The sequence below is a fragment of the Somniosus microcephalus genome, chromosome 13 (assembly GCF_052327205.1).
Source record: "Somniosus microcephalus isolate GS21.2 chromosome 13, FLI_Smic_1.0, whole genome shotgun sequence".
Taxonomy (NCBI): Eukaryota; Metazoa; Chordata; class Chondrichthyes; order Squaliformes; family Somniosidae; genus Somniosus; species Somniosus microcephalus.
In genome coordinates this window covers 137,590,327-137,611,312 of record NC_140999.1, presented here as the reverse complement: position 1 = coordinate 137,611,312, position 20,986 = coordinate 137,590,327, and the positions used below count along the sequence as shown (strand labels likewise).

At 41.7% G+C, this 20,986-nt stretch overlaps 1 protein-coding gene across 3 annotated transcripts in view; it reads right to left on the bottom strand.

Annotated features, from left to right (window-relative positions):
- The window catches only part of tshz2 (teashirt zinc finger homeobox 2), a 556,131-nt gene that overhangs the window by 531,513 nt on the left and 3,632 nt on the right, over positions 1-20,986 (bottom strand). The window lies entirely within an intron of this gene.

Sequence of the window (20,986 nt, the reverse complement as noted above, 5' to 3'; positions counted from 1 at the left end):
AGCTATAGTAATAGGGGATTCTATTGTAAGGGGAATAGAGAGGCGTTTCTGCGGCCGCAAACGAGACTCCAGGATGGTATGTTGCCTCCCTGGTGCAAGGGTCAAGGATGTCTCGGAGTGGCTGCAGAGCATTCTGGAGGGGAAGGGGGAGCAGCCAGTTGTCGTGGTGCATATAGGTACCAACGATCTAGGTAAAAACCAGGACGAGGTTCTAAAAGCTGAATATCGGGAGTTAGGAGGTAAATTTAAAAAATAGGACCTCAAATATAGTAATCTCAGGATTGCTACCAGTGCCACATGCTAGTCAGAGTAGAAATAGAAGGATATTTCAGATGAATACATGGCTAGAGGAATGGTGCAAGGGGGAGGGATTCAAATTCCTGGGACATTGGAACCGGTTCTGGGGGAGGTGGGACCAGTACAAACTGGACGGTTTGCACCTGGGCAGGACCGGGACTGATGTCCTAGGGGGAGTGTTTGCTAGTGCTGTTGGGGAGGATTTAAACTAAAATGGCAGGGGGTTGGGAACCTGTGCAGGGAGACAGAGGAATGGGAAACAAGGATAGAAGCAAAAGTCAGGAAGGAGAAAAGCAAAAGTGGCAGGCAGAGAAGTCAAGGGTTTAAATCAAACATGGCCACAGTAAGTAATAGTTCTAAAAGGTCTAAGAGTGTTAAAAAAAACAAGCCTGAGGCTTTGTGTCTTAATGCGAGGAGCATTCGTAATATGTTGGATGAATTAGCTGCGCAAATAGATGTAAATGGATATGATATGATTGGGATTACGGAAACATGGCTCCAGGGTGACCAAGGCTGGGAACTCAACATCCAGGGGTATTCAATATTCAGGAAAGACAGGCAAAAATTAAAAGGAGGTGGGGTAGCATTGCTGTTTAAAGAGGAGATTAACACAATAGTAAGGAAGGATATTAGCTCTGATGATGTGGAATCTGTATGGGTAGAGCTGAGAAATACCAAGGGGCAAAAAACGTTAGTGGGAATTGTATACAGACCCCCAAACAGTAATGCTGAGGTTGGGGATGGCATTAAACGGGAAATTAGAGATGCGTGCAATAAGGGCACCGCAGTTATCATGGGTGACTTTAATCCACATATAGATTGGGCTAACCAAATTAGTAATAATACTGTGGAGGAGGAATTCCTGGAGTGTATACGGGATGGTGTCCTGGACTAATATGTCAAGGAACCAACTAGAGATCAGGCCATCTTAGACTGGGTATTACATAATGAGAAAGGATTAATTAGCAATCTTGTTGTGCGAGGCCCCTTGGGGCGGAGCGGTCATAATATGATTGAATTCTGCATTAAGATGCAGAATTCTTCATTAAGATGGAGAGTGAAGTATTTGACTCAGAGGCTAGAGTCCTGAATGAATTTAAATAAAGGAAACGACGATGGTATGAGGTGCGAGTTGGCTAGGAAGGATTGGGGAATGTTACTTAAAGGGTTGACGGTGGATAGGCAATGGCAAATATTTAAAGATCGCATGGATGAACTACAGAATTTGTTCATCCCCGTTTGGCATAAAAATAAAACAAAAAAGGTGACTCAACCATGGCTAACAAGGGAAATTAGGGATAGCATAAGATCCAAGGAGAGGACATATAAATTGGCCAGAAAAAGCAGCAATCCTGAGGATTGGGAGCAGTTTAGGATTCAGCAAAGGAGGACAAAGGGATTAATTAAGAGGGGGGAAATAGAGTATGAGAGTAAGCTTGCAGAGAACATAAAAACTGACTGTAAAAGCTTCTATAGATCTGTGAAGAGAAAAAGATTGGTGAAGTCAAGTGTAGGTCCCTTGCAGTCAGAATCAGGGGAATTTATAATGGGGAACAAAGAAATGGCAGACCAATTAAATACATACTTTGGTTCTGTCTTCACAAAGGAGGACACAAATAACCTCCCAGAGATGTCGGGGAACATAGGGTCTAATGAGAAGGAGGAACTGAGTGAAATCAGTATTTGTAGGGAAATGGTATTAAGGAAATTGACGGGATTGAAGGCTGATAAATCCCCAGGGCCTGATAATCTACATCCTAGGGAACTTAAGGAAGTGGCCCTAGAAATAGTAGATGCATTGCTGGTCATCTTCCAAAATTCTATAGATTCTGGAACAGTTCCCATGGATTGGAGGGTAGCTAATGTTACCCCACTATTCAAAAAAGGTGGTAGAGAGAAAATGGGGAATTATAGATCGGTAAGCCTGACATCGGTAGTGGGGAAAATGCTAGAGTCCATTATAAAAGATGTAATAGCAAAGCACTTGGAAAACAGTGACAGGATCGGACAAAGTCAACATGGATTTACAAAAGGTAAATCGTGCTTGACTAATCTACTGGAATTTTTTGAGGATGTAACTAGTAGAATAGATAAGGGAGAACCAGTGGATGTGGTGTATTTGGACTTTCAGAAGGCTTTCGATAAGGTCCCGCATAAGAGATTAGCGTGTGAAGTTAAAGCACATGGGATTGGGGGGCAAGGTACTGACTTGGATAGAGAACTGGTTGGCAGACAGGAAGCAAACAGTTGGAGTAAACGGCTCTTTTTCCGAGTGGCAGGCAGTGACTAGTGGGGTACCGCAGGGATCGGTGCTAGGACCCCAGCTATTCACAATATCTATTAATGATCTAGACGAGGGAACTAGATGTAATATCTCCAAGTTTGCAGACGACACAAAGCTGGGTGGGCGTGTGTGCTGTGAGGAGGATGCCGAGAAACTCCAGTATGATGTGGACAGGTTGGGTGATTGGGCAGATGTATGGCAGATGCAGCATAATGTGGATAAATGCGAGGTTATCCACTTTGGTGGCAAAAACAGGAAGGCAGATTATTATGTGAACGGCAATAGATTGGGAGAAGGGGAAGTGCAACGAGACCTGGGTGTCCTTGTGCACCAGTCGCTGGAGGTAAGCATGCAGGTGCAGCAGGCGGTTAAGAAGGCAAATGGTATGTTGGCCTTCGTAGCGAGAGGATTCGAGTAGTATTGTGTGCAGTTTTGGTCGCCTTATCTGAGGAAGGATGTTCTTGCCATGGAGGGAGTGCAGCGAAGATTCACCAGACTGATACCTGGGATGGCAGGAATGACGTATGAGGAGAGATTGGGTTGATTGGGCTTATACTCGCTGGAGTTTAGAAGAATGAGAGGGGATCTCATTGAAACTTATAAAATTCTAACAGGACTAGACAGACTAGATGCAGGAAGGATGTTCTCGATGGCGGGGGAGTCCAGAACCAGGGGTCACAGTATAAAGATAAGGGGTAAGCCATTTAGGACAGAGATGAGGAGAAATTTCTTCACTCAGAGAGTGGTGAACCTGTGCAATTCTCTACCACAGAAGGCAGTTGAGGCCAATTCATTAAATATATTCAAGAAGGAGTTAGATATATTTCTTAAGGCTAAAGGGATCAAGGGATATGGGGAGAAGGCAGGGACAGGGTACTGAGTTTGGATGATCAGCCATGATCTCATGGAATGGCGGATCAGGCTCGAGGAGCCGAATGGCCTACTCCTGCTCCTATCTTCTATGTTTCTATAAAAAGTGTAATGGGTAAAGGATTGCTGTGGTTGCTATGTGTAGCTATCATTCATGCATTTAAAAGAATGTGTTTACAAGATCACTGCACACAGTGACCACAGCAAACTCTCCCTCTCTCATTTTGAAGAGATAGGTGTTAGAAACTTCAGCTGTTCGCTTCATAAAATAATGCAATAATACTTTTGAACTATACTGATTGTTTTCCTTATATACAGAATTAGAACTGGGTGGCCCAGTAAATGAGAGTGTTCTGCTTTAACTTCTGGAGTCAGGATTCAAATCCAATGCAGAATTATAGGAAAGAGGTCCTCACACTGTTGGCTATAAGAATGTTATGTGAAATAGTGGGTACAGGATCACTGCACAAAGTACCAGCAAACTGTCCGTGACTTACCTGGGAGAGTTCGATAATACTGTAGTTCAGTAAAAATATTCTCCAATCCACAGTTTGAAAACCATTACGAAACTTAACAAGAAAAGGACATTTTGGTCCATGAAGGTTGCTCCTTGCATAGATCATGTATATTATACCCAATCCTGGATGCTACCCCATTTATTTAACCTGAGTCAAGCTCAAGGCAATCAAGACTCCACAATATTTATCTATCCCCACACATCTTCACTATTTAACCCTGACCCGAGGACCTTTGCGCACTCTACCCCATCTATTTAATCTAAGTGAAACTCCTGCACAACCCACTCCCTGATCCCCAAAGGCAATCGAAACTCCAGAGTATTTATCTATCCCCACATCTTCATTACTCAATCCTGACCTGAGGCTCTCTGCAACAAACAGCCATGGACAGCCTTCACTTTATCAAACACAAGAACTCACGCTGAAAAAGTAATTTAAAAATATACAAAAAAAACAAACAATTGCTGACGATGGTTGTGTTTTAAGAATTAGATTTAATTAGATTTAAAAAAACATATTAATCAAATTCTGGCTATGTTTCCTTATTAGTCTCTGTGTGCTTGGCTTTGTATTCAATAAAACTTCACTCTTTGCTTGAATGAGATAAAGAAGTGTTTTTAAATGTATCACCTTACTGCTAAGCAATCAGAACCCGAGATTCAGATATGACAGATCTGATTTTACCACTGGAACACTCCAACAAAATGGCAACATTTCCAACGGATGGCAGTCAGGTAAACAAAAACGCGTATTGACATGTACCACATTTACACGCATGACACAAGTCAACTTCAAATTGGAGTCAACTTTATTTTGATGCACATCAAATTAACTCAACAGCGTTTACAAGCTGCCACTTTTGCCTGCATTCACAAATAGAAATAATGCTTGCAGTCGACTCAAACAGTTCATATGCATCAGACAAGACAACTTGAAAGAAAAAAAACACATCAAGAATGAACACATTATCTTTGTGGATTAAATTTGATGCACAATGCATTTATATCGAGAAAACCTAGATTTAATTTAACCCGATACGATTTCAAGTCACCTTATTGCTTGCATGCAAAGATGGTAATTTTTCTAAATGCTATCAGTTGCAATTTTCTTAATTAAAAATGCAAAAAATGTCTGCCGATGTAATAGGTACATTCTTTTGTCACTTGCCAGCATTTTAGACAACAGGAGTGAATGACTAGTGGAGGCAGTATTCACTTTACAATGCAAGCATCACAAAAGAGGAGCATCTTATGAAACTCAGTAACAATGAGAATTTACTGAACAAGCTATACACAACCTGCCAGGGGTTATGGACCGAGATGGACTAGTCGATATTTTTTGGAAATAGAGAACAACAGTTGACTTGGAGTGTATAAGTGTGGCTTCCAATGAGATCTTTAACAGCAAAAACACAAATATTTTACAAACATTGACGGGTGTAAATTATGGTTCTTAAAGATTCTCCCAGAAATGTTCAATATATATGCATATACATAACATGCATCAGAATGCTTAAACCTTATCTGTGTGTGTGTGTGTGTGTGAGAGAGTGAGTGAGTGTGTGTATGTGCGTGTGTGTGTGTGTGAGTGACTGAGCCTGTTCATCCAGGTTTTACAGCTGAAGTCTGGGCCTTCCATTAGTGCCACCAGTTTTTCCTTCACCATATCTACCACTAACAAGACAGAAGTTGCATTTCATCGCACATCTGACCAGAGCTGGTGTTGTTTAGAAACTAGATCAATAATCTCTTAACTCAAAAGGAAAAGCGCACTTTACTCAAAAGTGGCACTTTCCTTTGTTGGGTTAGAATGCTCCTGGATACATGAGGTTGAAAGGAAACATTTTAGTGGCTTTTCTGAATAGCCTCTTTGCCCTTTAATTCAGTGATTTTCAAACTTTCCGTGTGCGAGATCCACTTCTGGGGACCCCCTGTCCTAGCTTCCAAAAGACAAGGGCCTAGAAATTCACTATGGCCCCGCCAGCTGCCTAGCGCCCAAAAGTTAGCGCTGGGCGGGAAGCCTATAGCGATCGTCAGATATTCATTGTTAGCGCCCCAATTCGGAAGCGGGCGCTATACCAGGGTGTGCCCGCCTCCGCTTGGTGCGCTGACACTGAATATCAGCGCTCTTGGCGCCGCTGCGCCAGGCGCTGCGCAGCGGCAGGCTGCGGTACTGCAGGCCTCCTCCTTCTCTTAAAGGGGAGCTGCCTGCAACGGGGAGATCGCCGCTGGATAGTGCCGGCAAATGAGCCCGGCACCACGGAGAAGTGCCGGGCTCGCGGAAAGCAGCCGGCAATGCCGCGGGGGGGGGGGCGGTGGAGGAGGCCGGGGAAGGAGGTGCGGGCAGGCGGCCACCGCAAAAGCGGCCGGCCGCACCTTCCGCTTTAAAGCACCCCACTATGGCAGCAGGACGGCCCCGTTTTCTGGTCGCTGTTTGCGGCCGCTTCGGAGGAGGCGGCTGCAACTAAATATGGGGATCGGCGCGGTTTCGGGGAGGAACCGGGGCACTGCGCACACCGATGACGTCATCGGTGCCGGCGCAGCGCTAACGGCTACCGCCGCCAATACCGCTGCGCTGAATATCTGCGCAAACTCATTTTTGGCGCAAAATCACCCTTTAGGCGTTAACTGGGCGCAAAGCTGGCAGCGCCTTAATGAATTTCTAGGCCAAGGTCATCTTCTCTCCAAAAGGAAAACAGTGTTATCATTACAGGAGATGAGTTTTTATTAGTTTACAGCAACAGAAATAAGTGCTGGTAATTCAACTAACAGAAATCCAGAAGGTAGGTGCACAGAAATCCAGGGAACCCAGTTTGAAAACTTAAAACTTTAATTCCATACGAATACCAAATTAAAGGTGACAGCTAATTCTTTGGACACAACAGTGCATTTAATTACATTTCTTAGGTTTAATCATCACGTTGTGCAATTAACCTGAACAAACGTAACAACTGTATGTAAAAGCCACCTTCCCAGCACAACGAGGGAACGTAGCTGAAAAAATTCAAGGACCCTAATAGATACATTTTGAATGTGGTTGGGTGCACTAACAAAGTTGAGTGACATTTTTTGGCCAGCAAGTGTGATGTTCCACATCAGACACAACTGTTTCATACATTTTTACTTCTAAATACATCCATGACTGAAGTACATTAATAAGCCCCTTAACCAAAGGAAAATAAGGCCTTGCATTTCTATTGCACCTTTCACGACCACAGGATGTCCCGAAGTGCTTTACAGCCAATTAAGTACTTGAAGTGTAGTCACTGTTGTAATGTTGGAAACACGGCAGCCAATTTGTACACAGCAAGCTCCCACAAACAGCAATGTGATAATGAGCAGATAATCTGTTTGTTAGGTTGCTTGGGGAATAAATATTGGCCAAGACACCGGGAGAACTCCCCTGCTCTTCTTTGAAATAGTGTCATGGGATCTATTATGTCCACCTGAGAGGGCAGACAGAGCCTCGGTGTCATGTCTTATCTGAAAGAAGGCACCTCAGACAGTGCAGCACTCCTTTTTGTACTGCATTGGAGTGTCATCCTAGATATTACTTAATTCGGCCAATTGGTGAAAAGAAGACTATGGCAAGAGAAGACCTGCAGCATTGTGAAATAAGACCTTCAGGGACCACATAGTATGTGTCAGAATACCTACTGATTTGTTTAGGTAGTCTTTTTGCTTTAGGGCATGCTACAGGGCTGTGAAGTGAGAATGAACAAGTTTAATCCAATTCTCTTTGGATACAAATCCGTTGCACGAAACTGTCTTTAAACTTAGTTTGGTAGTCCTGCACAGAGAGGCCACAAGGTTCTGGAGACACAGTCATGCAATACATCATAATGTGGTCTCCGTGAACTGAAGCATATTCTGAGGGTATACGGCACTGCATTTAACAAGACCTGCCATTATCTAGTTTTGGACCAGGACATTTATAGCTTGCAAACTGGACCCCAGAAATCTATTTTAAAATAAAAGGTCATTTTCCCCTAGCTTCTGTGTGTCGTGATGGAACCCAAAAATTATTACAGTTATTAAAATTTTTGATGAATGTTTCAACAATAGTAAAGCAAATCTCTGAATTCAAACTCTGATTCTTGCCCTTATACTGCCCCCTGTCTGGCTTTGGCCATGGCAGAAGCCTTTGACCCTACTTCTCACTCAAGCCTTTTTTGCCTGATGGGTGGATGTGTTATTAACTGGAGGGGGAAAAAAATGTTTAATTTTAGTATGAAAGATAGAGTTTTTTTTCAATGATTATTCAAGATATGATCAGGGTCATATGCATCTTTCTAAGCCAAAACTCAACTTGTGTGTTCAAACAGTGAAACCTACATCAACCCCAAACTCCCTGCTGCCAGCTTATGCATTAGTATTGAGCACATCTGCAAAGGCAGTGTACATTGTAGCAACCAGGCTCCCCAAAGCTTGTTCCCATGACACGCTTTCTCAAGCATGCATGCTCAGCTCAGCTCAGAAAGGAGACAGCCCCTGCCAGTTTAACTACACTAAAAGAAACATTCAAAAGAAACATTTCAAAACAAGTACTGTGCCACAGCATTTATTGCTTTGCTCACTAACAACTACATGTTCTCCTCTCTATTTGTGACTGATTAGGCTACCAACCACATTATCTGCTGTTTTTAGTATTATTTTAGAAAGCACAACAAACTTGAAACATACCACTGTGCAAGATGTTTTCTTCTGTGATGGGATTAGCCAAATTTCAATGCTTATTTATAACCTCCAGCAGAAAATTGACTACATACACTGCTCGAGTCAACTGGGACTGCATAACATCAACTTGATTATATCAAATTAACTCAAACATAATTGCACTGCTTGACTAGCCATGGAACTTGTCAGCTATAAACCTGTCAAAAATCCATCAACTTTGCAGTTAAATAGCAGCACAAAGCTTAGGTTCTAGAGCTTGACATTTTTTGGATCTCCGCCTGGTAAGATGCTTTAGAGTTAGCTTTTTTTCGCTGTTGCTGCTCTCCATTTCTGTAACTTGAGGTATGTAGACCACAAGAGGAAAGAAGGTAAAAGTTGCTGTTCTGAACAAAAAAAAGACAGCAAAGTGTGTTTTGAAACTTCATTAGCAAGCATTGAGATTGAGCCTAATGATTATTAGGTGCCAGAAAAGCAACAAAGCATTAGTAAAGATGATTACCAAACCGTGCATTTTTGAAAAAAAATTAGGAAATATGAACTCAGTTATTGTGCTCATTAATGCAATGGAAATACAAGCCTTACTAAATAATAAATAAAAACAGAAATTACCCAACAGGCTAATGTTAAGAGTCTGCAAATCATATACCCCTAGAATAGTTTTTTTTATCTGGCCTGTTGTACAGAATTGTACAGCATTTTGAACACAATTACCTTTGACGTGCTTTGGGGAAATTATTCAAATCTGGGGCTGATAAGAGACTTGGCATGTAACATGTCAAATCACTGTGGAACATCAATAATCAAAGTAAATAGAGTGCGGAGCTATATTGCTAAATCGGTACAGCATCAGTAAAAGGATGCTGTAAATTCCTAAGTTTTAAATTTTGTAGGTTTCTTCTTTTTGAATAGTATAACAAAATCCACAGCCAAATGTTGTCCTTTACAAAATATAGATCATAAGCAATCTATAGCAGCAGACAGTACTCTTCATTTTACTTAAAAATTTACTATGAAAACAAGGATAAGATGTGCAATACTAAGTGGGACAATATGAGATGTTCTTCAAAAGAGCTGCTCACTGGATTTTAAATACCTCCAGATGAACGTGTATATAATCTCAAAATATGAAGTGTAAATATTATAGGGCAGATTTCCTCGATTGAGTGCCCCTGGCGAGGATTGCCATTTCCACCTGTGTAACATCACCCACCTCCATTTATATCTCAGCCCATCTGCCGCCGAAAGGGCTGGTCGGGAAGCTTTGAGCCCACAGCCCAATTTTCCTGTCATTCATTGGGCGCGATCTTGCCAGCTCTGGGGAGGCGGGTATGGAGGTGGGACTGCCGGGAAAATGGCAGAATCTGGGGGCGGGTTCCCAACCCGCCTCCGTGCAATCTTGCCAGAAGGCGGGTAGCCGTCCTGCACCGGGTCCCGTCTCCTTGGAGGCAGGAATGGGATTACAGCCACTTAACTGCCTGTTAACAGGCAGATAAGAGGATTATCCCCATTTTACCCACACAAGTGCGGGCTTCCCGAAGGCTGCGAACCCCGCTAGGGTCACCGAGGTGAGTAGTCGGTCTGAGGTGTTCGAGGGGTGCAAAAGTGCGCTGTGAACGTAAGTGATGGGTGCAAGTGTGGAAAGGTGTGTATGTGAGGTAAGGGGAAAGTGTTAGAAAAAGTTTACTTACCTTTCTTTCTTCCTGCAGGCTTCAAGAGTTGGGTATGCAGAGTCTCGCACCTCCGCCGCAGAGATGACAGATGGCCGTTGCATTCTCCAATGCAGCAACCATCTAATTTCTGCAAAAGAAAGAGGTTTGATGAGTCTTGAATTCAAGACCTCATCAAACTACAGAGAATGTCAGTGTTTGACAGCTTCACAGAGCTGTCAAACGATGACAGTTCATCTGTCAAAAATTGACAGATGAAATGTCATACGCTGACTTTCTCTGTAATTGGCTTTCCCTTAATTGGCCTGCTAAGTCCGCTGGGAGGGCTTAACAAGGTCAATCAAGGGAAAATAGCGTGGGTTGGCCACAAATCGATGGAGGCGGGACATCGACCCAACAAGCAGCAGTCCCGCCTCCAACGCACCTCCATTGACAAAATCGCCCCCATTGAAACAAATGGATCAGCAGGCCTACAATTTCCTGATAAGCATTCCCTTGCCAGGTGCACAATTAGGGAATTAGCACGTATATTTCAATATTGGGGAAAAAATATTATTTTGTCTATGCAAGACAATGCAAAGCACTATTAATATTATCCCTGTATCTGATGGGTCTACTACATACAGAGAACCTGCAATTTACATTTCTGTAGTGCCTTTAACAGAAAAATATCCCAAGATGCTTCACAGAGACATGAAGAAAAACAGATGCTGAGCCAAAGCTAGAAGGCAGTGTCCAAATGTTTAATCAAAGAAGTGGATTTTAACGAGTGTCTTAAAGGAGAGAGTGAAGGGAAGAGACAGAAAGATTTCAGGAGCATATTTCAGAAAGTGGAACCTAGTGGGTTGCAGGTCACTAACATTGGCAGAGTAACGGGTGGGGGGGGGGGATGGACAAGCAGCCAGAGGAATGGAGACTTCAGGGGGTGGGGGTTATAAGGCTGGAAGAAGTTACAGAGTTAGGGTGGGATGAGGCTGTGGCGAGATTTAATACATGGATGTGAGAGTTTTCAATCTGAGGCAGTGGGTGATGCCAATCTAGGTCAGTAGGTGAGCGCGACCTGGTGCAGCATAGAAAACAGGAAGCAAAGTTTGGAATGAGCTGAAGTTTATGGAGGGTGGAGCATGGGAGGCCAGCCAGGAGTACATTGGAAGAATCAAGACTGGAGGTGACAAAGGCATGAATGGTGGTTTTGGCGGCAGATGGGCTGAGATAGGGATGGAGGTGGGTGATATTACAGAGGTGGAAGTAGGTAGTCTTTGTTATGGAGGAATATGAGTTTGAAAGCTCAGCTCAAAGTCAAACAGGACTTCAAGGTTGTGAACAGCCTGAGGCAGTAGGGAGGTATGGAGTTTGTGGTGGAAGCCAAAGATAATGGCTTTGGTCTTTCCAATGTTTAGACTGAATGTCAGGCATGCAGTCTGATAATACAGAGAAAGTCGAAGAGTCAAGAGAAGTGGTGGAACTGTAGAGCTGGGAGTTATTGGCAATAATGTGGAAGCTAACCACCATGGCTTTGGATGATGTCACCAAAGGGTGGAAAGGGGGGGCCAAGGTTTTGTAGACTTCAAAGGTGATAATGTAAGAGTGGAAAGAGAAGCCATGGCTAGAGATGTTCCTTACAGTGTGCAGGCTACTGCAACTCTTGCTGTTAGCTGCAAGAATGTGCAATCCTCCACCACCTAACCCCCACCTCCAGTGTTGGTCTACAGCTTCCACCACAGCCAACTGGAGGGTAACAATCAAATGGAGTTCCAGACAGGCTTAAAATGTTTAAGGCAAAGGAATCAGGGATCACTGGGTACTTGTAAAGTGTATGATGTTGGGGTTATGGGGGCATTAACTGAATAGCGAACCCCTATTCTCCTAATCGACATTAATGTTGCTGATTCAGAAACTCTGCAAATTGGTTAAATTCATAGATGTTACCACAGTGGAGAGGGGGCAACAGCCAGGGATCTCCAAAAGAAGATGGACAAAATATGTAAATTGATGGAACAGTGACATCAAATTTGATACAGACAAATGGAAAGCATAATATGTTGCTAGGAAAAATGGGTGTAATGTACACTAATGTCTAGAAACAGTTAACAGGTGAATTTGTGAAGGATCTGGGAGTCACAATAGACTTGTCACTTAACATGTCCATTAGATTACTGTGAAGCAACAATTGAACAACGCAAGTAGAATGCTGAGCTACATTATTATATCCGTAAAAGCAGAGGATGTCATGTTAAAATCGTACAATACTCTGGTTAGACTGCGTTGAGTCTTGTGTTCAGTTTTGGTCAACAGACATAATGGAAACGTTCAGGCTATGGAAGTGGTACAAGAGTTATGAGGAAAGAGTGGAAAGTCTGTAATTATTTAGCTCTGAAAGAAGATGAATAAGAAGAAGCTTGATAGAAGTATACAAAAATGGTATAGATAAGCTAATTCTGGAGCAAGATAAGGCAATACATTAGAATAAATAAGGATAGGCTAAATATGGTAAAAAGGCTAATTTAAGACTGATATTTGGGGGAACATTTTCACACAAAGAGTGAACAATATTTGGAATACTCCTTGGGGTTGGGTGCTAGAAGCAAAAATCTTGGAAGAACTTTTTTTTTCTGCATACATGTGCTAGAATAGTCCAAATCATCATGTGTATATATCTTGTCGTCTTGTGAAACACAAAGGAAAAATGGAACATATGGACATCAGCTGAGGACCTGATTGGTTACACTGAAATGTTAACACTGAAATGTGAATAATAGATACTTGGGCCCTGTATTGTAAGCTGTACTTCAGCAAATACCCACTGCTAATGGGCAGGGGAGAAAATTGACAAGAAAACTGTATGCTACACTTTTACTACAAGATTAATCTGGGCTACAAACTGACATCTTAAACCCAAATTCATTTTTAAGTTAAAAAAATCGCCAGTCTGTAGTCTGCAAGCTGGAGCTTTACATTTACTTATTCAATTCAACTGGATACTTAGGCAACCAATTAAACACTTGATAGTCAGAGATAAATCTGAATTGCCTAAATTTGAACTTTGGTTTGCAGCTGCAGATCACATGGACTGTGTGTGGTAACTGATCAAACTCTCTGCTTCTCCCTCCATCCTCTACAAAAGGTATATTTTTTTAAAACTATTTTTGTCTTGTATCTTTTCTATCTATTTTCCCTGCTTTTATTTTTCATCCCTTCAGTTGTGATAGATTTTACCCACAGCTCTTAGTGTAGGTGATATGGTTCTATAAGCAACAGGCTCACCTAAGCTAAACAGCAGGGTTAAAAACAGCCATCATTTTGGATTAAAGCCTGTGTGTTCCTTAGAATAAAATAAACACTCCATATAAAGGTTTAAAGTGACTTAAATGCATTCTAAAAAAGAACAAATTGGCAGGGTGAAAACCAACGGATTTTGTAGAGGTACCAACCAATTCTATTTTTATGGCAACTAAAATGGTCAATTAATACTGGAGTGGTTTCATTCAGAGAGGTGTAAACACACAGTGGGGTAGATCAAGAGCCTATTCACAAAAGCAAGATGAAGGCATCGGTGTAAAAGAACCAAGGAAGCATTTGCATTGCAGCAGATTACAACATGATGCTCCCCCAATGATTCACCATGTTATCTTTTGCAATGACCACTGTTTCTGTCTTGCCCACGTACCTCCCACATCTTGCTATCAATGGCCCTTTAACATAAAAATGTTCATTCTGAGAAAACTACTATTCTTGGCACATTTAGGTCAAGTTGCTTCATGGAAATAGAGCTGAACGTGGATCCTCAACTGATGAGAAGAAATGACTAATCAAATGGACTAAACACTTCACCAGTGCAAACAAGGTTATGATGCATTGGAATCTGCTGACGTCTCTACATCCAAAAACTGAAGACTTATAACAAAGCAACAGAAAGCATCAACATCCCAGCAGCGGTGAAAAATGGAAGATGGGCAAAGAGATATTACATGACTGCTCTGGTTTGTTTTTAGAACTACATTTGGCAGAATGAAAGGTTTCCCACAGGGTCCTGCAACTTATACTAATGTACAGCTTTCATATAAATATGGCAGTGGAAGTGAGAAACAGATGCTTTTGATTAAAATATACTCCTTACTGTAGCAGTGCAGTGTGGTCATTACCTATATACCTTTAATCAGCAAGCAGCATCTGTTTCCGATAGTAAATCATGAAAAAAGACACAACTCCATTTAGGTTATTTATAGGAAAGCCCAGACATACACAAGAAGCTATTGTTTTTATTCAATGCTATTGAGATGCCCTTCAAGCAAATACTTTGCAAAAAACCCCCATTTTTGTTTCCTTGGCGGCTAACTACCACATCTCTCAGTCAACCAAGCAGGTGGGGAAATTCAAGGCAAAAACTTCCCCACAACTAACATCTCCATTCTATATAACAACAGAAAATGCTGGAAAAACTCAGCAGGCCAGGCAACATCCGTGGAGAGAGAAATAGAGTCAACGTTTCAGGTTGAAACCCTTCGTCAGGACTCAATTCTATCATTGGCCAGCACAAGCCACAATGAGCGTAGCATTACATTGATAATCCTGTGATCTGAACTCATGACTTTCTAAGTACATTTACCATGTAACAAGTAAATTCTATAAAATGCCACTACATTTTGAGTGCTCACCCAATGGCACCAGCTCAACATTATTGCATTGATCTGCTATTGGAGATTAGACTCTCTATAGATATTGGGTGGGGGAAGACTGATTACAGTACCAGCTCTACTCAGATCATTTTACTCTTTGCTGCTTCAAAGTTTCGCTCCACATAGCTATACAGCACAAAACCCAAATGATGTAGAGAATTAAATTAGTCCATGAAACCATGTCTTCAGTAGTTTGCTTTCTGGGCACCAAGGGCACGATCTTGCCAGCCCTGGGGAGGCGGGACTGCCGGGAAAATGGCAGAATTTGGGGGCGAGTGCCCAACCCGCCTCCATGCCATCTTGCCAGGAGACGGGTAGCTGACACGCGCTGGGTCCCGTCTCCCTGGAGGCGGGAAGGGGATTACAGCCACTTAACTGCTTGTTAACAGGTAGTTAACAAGCAGTTAAGAGGATTATCCCCATTTTGCCCACACAAGTGCGGGCTTCCCAAAGGCTGTGAACCCCGCCAGGGGCACTGAGGCGAGTAGTGGGTCTGTTTGGGTGGGGGGTGGGGGGGGGGTGCAAAAGTGCGCTGTGAGGGTGCAAGTGTGGAGTGGTGAGTATGTGAGGTAAGTAGAAAGTGTTAGAAAAAGTTTACTTACTTTTGTTTCTTCCTGCAGGCTTCAAGAGTTGGGTATGCGGAGAGTCTCGCACCTCCGTGGCAGAGATGACAGATGGCCGTTGCATTCTCCAATGCAACAACCATCTAATTTCTGCTAAAGAAAGAGGTTTGATGAGTCGTGAATTCAAGAACTCATCAAACTACAGAGAATGTCAGTGTTTGATCGCTTCACACGCTAACCTTCTCTGTAACCGGCTTTTCCTTAATTGGCCTGCTAAGCCCGCTGGGCTTAACAAGGTCAATCAAGGGGAAATAACGTGGGTTGGCCACAAATCGATGGAGGCGGGACATCGACCCAACAAGCAGCAGTCCCGCCTCCAACGTGGTCCCATTGACAAAATCACCCCCAAGTGTTCAGATCACAGGGGCATAAATGTTGAATTACAACGAGAAGCATATGGGGCAGGTTAGGAGACTTTTCTCTACACAAAAGTTTACTGGATTACCACAAGTGACTGCTGAAGCTGAGTGAACCATGACTTTTAAGATGGAATTAGATGAAATGTGGAAGAACAACATTCAGAAGGTACAGAGTAAGAGGAGGGAAATGGGATTAAAGGAAATAATTCTGATATGTTACTAGCACCAGCAATGGCATGATAAGAACATAAGAAATAGGAGCAGGAGTAGGCCAATCGGCCCCTCGAGCCTGCTCTGCCATTCAATAAGATCATGGCTGATCTGATCCTAACCGCCAATCCACTATCACAGAACCATCTCCTGAATCTAACAGAATTAGACACACGAAATAGGAGCAGGATCAGGCTACACGGCCCCTGGGCCCGCTCCGCTACCCACAGGGCCATGACCGATCCGAACCTAGACTCATGTCCAAATTCCTGCCCGCTCCCCGTAACCCTTAATTCCCTTTACTTCTAGGAAACTGTCTATTTCTGTTTTAAATTTATGTAATGATGTAGCTTCTACAGCTTTTTGGGGCAGCATATTCCATGGACCTACCACCCTCTGAGTGAAGTAGTTCCTCCTCATCTCAGTTTTGAAAGAGCAGCCCCTTATTCTAAGACTATGCCCCCTAGTTCTAGTTTCACCCATCATGATGGACTAAATGGCAACATTCTGTACTGAATTTCTATGATCCTGGTGGTATTGGTTTAGCATTGATGTTCCCTGTACCCATGCTGGTCACAAAGATAAGGAAAGCGGAGGGAGGCCATTCTGCCCATCCTTCCATAGAAACCTACAATGCCCCTTTTCACTGCAATTCCCACCTACAGCATCCACCTGCCTCTTGAATAATTCCAAAGATCCAATGAGAGTCCATTTACTCATCTAGTTAATTTTGTTGTAATTTGTATCATATATTTAAATATTCTTTATTGACAGATACTAAAGCAGTCTACTTCTCACAGAAAGAATTGTGTTCCTTAGACACACTTTTTGGAACATATTTAAATGTCTACAGCAGAGTTTGACTTTGGTGATGCAGTTAGTGAACTCACACTGCTGTCCTCAGAAATCACAGAATCACAGAAACCCCACAGTGCAGATAGAGGCCATTTCGGCCCATCGAGCCTGCACCGACACATATCTCACCCAATCCCCGTAACCCCTACACCAACACATATCCCACCCTATCCCCGTAACCACACGTATTTAATCCCCCTAACACTAAGGGTCAATTTATCATAGCCAATCATCCTAATCCGCACATCTTTGGACTGTGGGAGGAAACCGGAGCACCCGGAGGAAACCCACGCAAACACGGGGAGAATGTGCAAACTCCACACAGACAGTCACCCGAGGCCGGATTCGAACCCGGGTCCCTGGCGCTGTGAGGCAACAGTGCTAACCACTATGCCACCTCTGGGCTTCTGTCCCCTTGATTAGCAATAACCCATGGGCAAAGAACAGAGGTCAGCAACAACGAGCATATAAAGTGCGTATTTCTGAAATCAATCCCCTAAATAAAAAAAATTAAAGTTTTTTCAATTTTTATCTTTAGTTCTCAACCTGCAAATTCAAGTTAAGTGTAAAATGTGTTAATTCCACACTAGTTAGGAGATATTAAAAGGTGTGATTTGCACATTGACCATACAGGTGCAAGCATGGTAGAACCTTTAGCCTCGTCAATCTATGTCAAATAATCCTGTCAAATAACCAAGGGTCAATCAAATTGAACAATGTTTGGCACTGCCTAGTTTTATTGTGAGGTGGGAGTACCTTCAAAAGGTAAGACTTAACCAAACATTGAACTGTCACTAACAGACACAGGGAATCAGTACAGAATTAGCCACGATTTCAAAAGCAAACTCAAGCGATTCACAAATTTATATTTTCAACACTGGAGAGAACGTATCTAATAAATGTTTTTTTTCCAAAAATACACATTGAAAACAGATGTTAAAATCAACAAACCTTTCTCTTGTTTTTACCGTTACTCTTTGTTTTGTTTTACTAGCACAATTAGTGGGAATGTTCAAAGCAAGAATTTAAGTCTGTTCTACCCTTCCGGACACAGGTGTTCATTAATCTATAATTACTTCATGTGGAGCTAACGTACAACTGTAATTATTAGTTAATTCCTGTTTAGTGAATAACCCACTTGTCATCACAAATTGTTGCAGCATGGTCCACCATGAAAATGTTGGGCTGGAAAGTATCAAGATTTAAAAGCTGTAACACACGTCCTTATGATTTTACAATGAACACTTTCTCTCCTGGAATCAAACAGAAAATGTTTGAAATTCAATTCAGGCTCTAAAAAGAGAAAACTCACATTAATGTTTTGGACTGAGATCTTTCATCAGAGTTCTAATGAAGGATCTACACTCGAAACATTAACCTGTCTTTTCAGATGATGCTGTACCTGCTGTGCGCTTCCAGCATTTTCTATTTTATTGCTTCACGTTTCCAACATTTTCTCTCTTTATCTCCGCTATTTTGGCTTCTGGAATTTATTATACCCATAGAGCTATGAAGTGAAGCAACACTTGCGTGGCTCCAAATCATAGTGATAGCAACGCACGTTAGTTTCACGCAAACATAATCTGACTCCAAAACATTAGTGTTATGGTATGTAAATGCAAGAGATTCTACACATGCAAGCATTGAGGGGAACTATTCCTGAATGAAGACTTTGAACTTCAGAAAAGATTCACCTCGTGAGCCTGTAGAAGTTAATCAAAGTCAGAAATTAATCACAGCCAGTCAGTGACCATGCCATCCATGGAGTCACTCAGAACTACCCAATATTGGGACAGACTTGCACTTAGTGATATATCTTGGCAGGCTATATTTTAAGAAACAGAGTAGTGTATGTGTTGACTCACTTAGAACTGATACAATCAGCTAGAATGTTAATCATTAAAAAAATTAATGCTTAAAACAGAGTGATTAACCTTTCCTGTAATCTACTAGCTGTACAGTTGGAAAACTTATTTTAAATAGTTTCCACTATTACTTTGCATAAGGAAGGGCCGCAGAGACTGAATTCTAAGCAGAAGTTACTCTTGCGCACAGGTTATTCTCACGGCTAGTTAAACTAGTCAATATCTTTGTGACATTAGTGATTTATTTTTAAGCGAGAAATCAGGGTAAAGGACTAAGACCTGTAAGTACGGTATGCCACCAAGGTTGAAAAGACTGAAAGGCACAATGAAATAAATCAGGGTGATGTGATTTGGTGATACCAAGTTTGGTTTTAAAAGCCTGAAGATTGTAGCAGGCTGGAAAGACTGGCAGGGGTGGGAGGGGGAAAGAGTTTTACAGGTTTGAGATCTTTGGAAAGTATGAGTTCAGAGTCGGTGATATGTCTTGATTTCTACACAGTTCTGATGTAAAGCAAAGACTAATTTGGACAGTGCTTTTGGAGCTTAGAGGAACAAGGCAAGAAAGTTCAAAGGAGCACTGCCAACAGTTCGATTGATAAAATAAAGAACGATAGAGTTGCAACTGAAAGCGAGGCCTCTTAAACACAGTTTGTTGATCCTTGTCCACTTCAAGTAACTAAATCCTAAATCGCAGATTTTCTGTAATGCAATGCAAACATTTTTAAAGTCTGGCTCGTAAAATATATTTTGAACTTTTAGATAGTTTATTCTGGATAATACTTTCATTTATTAGAGGCTTAAAAAAATATATTTTCATTCCATCTACATTTTCTTCTGCACTTTATGAATTATGTATCACAGTACACATTTTCTAACATTCACAATCTATACAAATATTATTTCAAAATAAACAATGTAAATATCATTGAGTAATATACATCAATTAGAGTATTATATGTATGGTAAGTTGAGAGATCCCATTAAAAAAAAAGGAAAAATTGATAATACAAAATTGAATTGAAAACCAATCAAATTTGAAAACTGCCTTCTGAAAGCAGATAAAATGCTATTTGATTATGTTTTTATTCTTCTTGAACCTATAAGTGGATTTGTTTTGTGAAGGATTTTAGTTTCATTTGAATTTCTTCAGTGGGACATTACGATCAGTTAACTTGTAGACAATGTACGACAGACATATTTGACACCATATAAACTGATGGACCCCACCGAGTGGTATTACTGCACTTTTAACCTCATCAAACTTTCAAATCATAAAACATATTGTTACCAGACATTTTTTGAATTCCCTGGTTGATGGTAGTGTCAAGTTTCAGGAATGACAGGAACACTGAGAACTGACATTTCTTTAAATAAATAAGTTTCTTTTAAAACATTGCAACCTTGTTCAAAGTTTTTTTTCATGAATGTGATTTGATATCCATCCCTCGCCCCCTCTTTCCTTCCATACATTGTTGAACTTATTATTATATCACGTCTGTCAACCCACATCTCTTCGCCCCTTCCTGTACTGCCAGGTAATCAATTTGTCGTCACTCTTGGTAACCCCAGTAAAGTCATCAGTGAAATGAGTTACAGCTGTGAAACCATCAGGAAGAAGAACAGCCAAGAATATGCTGCTGATAGCACATCGAGGTCTCAAAGATGAAATATTAATGCACGATTTGTTTATCTGCAAGCTCACATCTTCCAGCACTGAGCTGTTAATTTTCTATCTGTGCAGACAACAGATCACTCAGTCATGAACTCTTCACAGCCATTACACAGAGACATTTTGATTAAGTATGCCTAATGTAGTGTATAGGAAAGAATGAAAACACTCAGCCTGCCAACTTTTGATTGACCATTAAGCCACTGATGAATGTGCCTGTCAAGGGAGAGACAATTACCTCAACAATGAAGAAAGTCTTCTGGAGGGTTATTTCTATAGCAGTGACACATTTACCAGATTACAGCCATGCAAGTTGAAAGCGTGTAAACTAATAGCTAAGATTTCTTCATAATGTATTCATCCCACTCTCCTTAAAGGAAAGGAAATGAAGAAAAACACTCACATTAAAAAAAAACT